Raw genomic sequence first — 2815 nt, 5'->3', positions numbered from 1 at the left:
TCAAGTCCCACATTCTCTTATTACCTGCTAAATACAAAATATGTATAGACTCTACCATTTCCCGTCCTCCCACAGGTGCATCCAAACCCTCCTCCTCCGTTTGGATAAGGTAAGCTCCTCCTCAAGTCCCGCACCCTCAAGGACTGAACTGGCTTCCTTTCCCCAAGCAAGCTTGGCTCAGGCTCTCCTTTAGATCTTGGACTGCACTCTGCTCTGCCTCGGTCACTCCCCAGCTGACAGGTCCCTTCTGGGACGCCCTCCCTGCCCCCCACACACCCTTTTGCCTTGTCTCTCCATTAGGCACCCCTCCTATGTACTCCCACAGCACGCTGCCGCTCTGCCTGTTTACTGTCTCCGGCATTAGAGTGTAAGGTTCATCTATTGTCCCCATAGCAACTAGTGCGTAACAGTGTTCAGTAAAGATTTGTTTAATCAGTGGGTAAACTCTTAACTTGCAAATCAGTCCCTGTCCACCAGCCACTAACCGCCTCCCCGCCCCACACACGCAGGCTTCATCGTGGAGCCTCAGCTCTTCACAGGGCATGGAACGTCCTCCTAGTGCAGCGGTGCAGTTCCATGATTCCTCCCACTTCTCTCCACTCCTGCCCTCACTTTATGCTCTTGTAACAAGTCACAGGTATGGTGCAGTTTCCAGCCTCCATAGCTCTGTCAGGCTGTACCCACCCAATCCTGTCCAGGAAGTTTTTCTGACCCATCACTACCACTACCACCACGAGTCAGGATCTTTCCTGGGCATTCTTGAAATAGCCTATGCATCCTCCATCAGGACGCTTATCTGGAAAGTAACTAATTCGAGGATTTAGTCAACATTTACTCAGTGTCTTCTATGCGTACCAAATACTGTGCCAGATGTGAGAACATAAAAATTTTGACACAGTCCCTCCTCAAGCAGCTTTATCCAGTTGTATTTTCAAATGATCCATTTTTGAGCTTTTCCCACCCTGCACTGTGGGCTCTCCAGAATGATGGCTGTGCTTAACCATTTCTGTATCCTCTGTACTACGTGGTGTCTGCACAGAGTAGGTGTGTAATAAACCAACTAGAGTGCGAGGGGGTGTCGGGACCCCCAAGGACCAAGAGGGTTGGGGTCGGTGAGCCCTGGGGCAATGCCCTGGAGCCCCCATGTCCAGGTACACCAGCTGTTTCTCTTGGAGGGGAAACTGCTTTGCAGGATCTGGCCTTGGGCTTGCTTTGCCTCCTACAAGTCCTGGGTATGCCCTTAGCCTGAGCCCGAGGAAGCCAGGGGGCCTACGTCCCTTGCGCTCCGGTGCATTTTCAATAATTTTGCTCAGTGCATTCAAGACCTCAGGAAGTTGTGGGTCAAAACCTCTCATGGGGGGGCTTCCCTGGTGGCGCAGTGGTTGAGAGTCCGCCTGCCGATGCAGCGGACACGGGTTCGTGCCCCGGTCCGGGAAGATCCCACATGCTGCGGAGCGGCTGGGTCTGTGAGCCGTGGCCGCTGAGCCTGTGCGTCCGGAGCCTGTGCTCCGCAACGGGAGAGGCCACGACAGTGAGAGGCCCGCGTACAGCAAAAAAAACCAAAAAAACAAAAAACCTCTCCGTATAGCTTTTTCAGCAAGATGTTCCTTCCTAGTTTTCTGTGTCCCAGTTTATGATGAGCTGTCAGAGTTTGGGGACTGACATATAGATGGTGGCAAAGGATCCCATGTGACCTGAAAGACTGGAACACACTGTGTCCACACCATGCCCTCTGTCCACTTTCCTTCCGTCCAAGAATGGAATACAAGTAGGATCCTAACTCTGGCCAGCAAGGGCTGCTGTCCAGGTTCTGAGTGAAACTTCCTCTTCAGCCCCCCTTTCCTCCATGCATACATCTATTCATTCATTCACTCATTCAACAAACATATGAGCCCTTCTTTATCCCTCATGATTCAGAGCTCTGGGGATATAAGTCAGCCCCAATTCTGAGCCTCTAAGAGCTCAGAATTGCAGGCTTTTCATCTGGTGGCCTCAGTGCCCAGCACATGGCGGGCCCTTGCTGTGCCAGTAACAGGAGTCCCACAGTCATGTTTTGCTGAAGGAAAAGAAACACCCATAGAGCCACACCCATGGCTCCAGCAGACCTGGAAGTCCAAGCATTCCCCAGAGAGCTCCCCACATCCTGCTGCCGCCAAGAAATCCTCGGGAAACCACGTATCATCGTTTTAATACTGTGTAATACTTTCTTTTAAAATACAGTCTTTTCTGAGGTAGACAGACCAAACTGCAGAGCATCGTCAGACAGGAGATAAATACGTCCATGTACAACACGCATCAAAATGAGGTAGAAATGGTTACAGCTGGAGGAGAGGACCCCAACCCCAATCTGGGCAGAGGAAGGAGAGGGCCAGCTTGCCCTCCCCCCATCCCTGCCCCTGGATTCTTTGGTATGCCCCCCCAAACATTGCCAGAGCTGGACCTGCCCTTCCCCACCTGCCGCAGTGCCCATGAGGTAGGTGCTATAGACTGGAGGCTGTCTCCTTGTGCAAAGCTCCCCGAGGCCAGGAGAAGAGGCAGTGGGGGCCCTGGGTCCTGGTCAGTGAGCTCTTCCCCCAACCCCCAGAGCTGCCTGCCTCTTGAAGGGAAGGCTGGGATCCCAACCCCACCTCCCCAATGCCCTCCACCCCCCCCATATACATATACACACCTGAGAGGACCTGCTCACTCCCTGTTCCCCACAAGGGCCTTTCGGAGCCAAGACCCTGCACCCACTGTTTCTGAGGCACCAAAGCCCTGCAATCAGCCAGCTCCAAGGAGTGGAAGGCCAGGGACCATGGGGGGAAAGGGGGGAAAA

This window comes from Physeter macrocephalus, chromosome 6 (genome assembly GCF_002837175.3).
Source record: "Physeter macrocephalus isolate SW-GA chromosome 6, ASM283717v5, whole genome shotgun sequence".
Lineage (NCBI taxonomy): Eukaryota > Metazoa > Chordata > Mammalia > Artiodactyla > Physeteridae > Physeter > Physeter macrocephalus.
The sequence above is the reverse complement of the archived record's forward strand: the minus strand, read 5'-3'. Positions refer to the sequence as shown.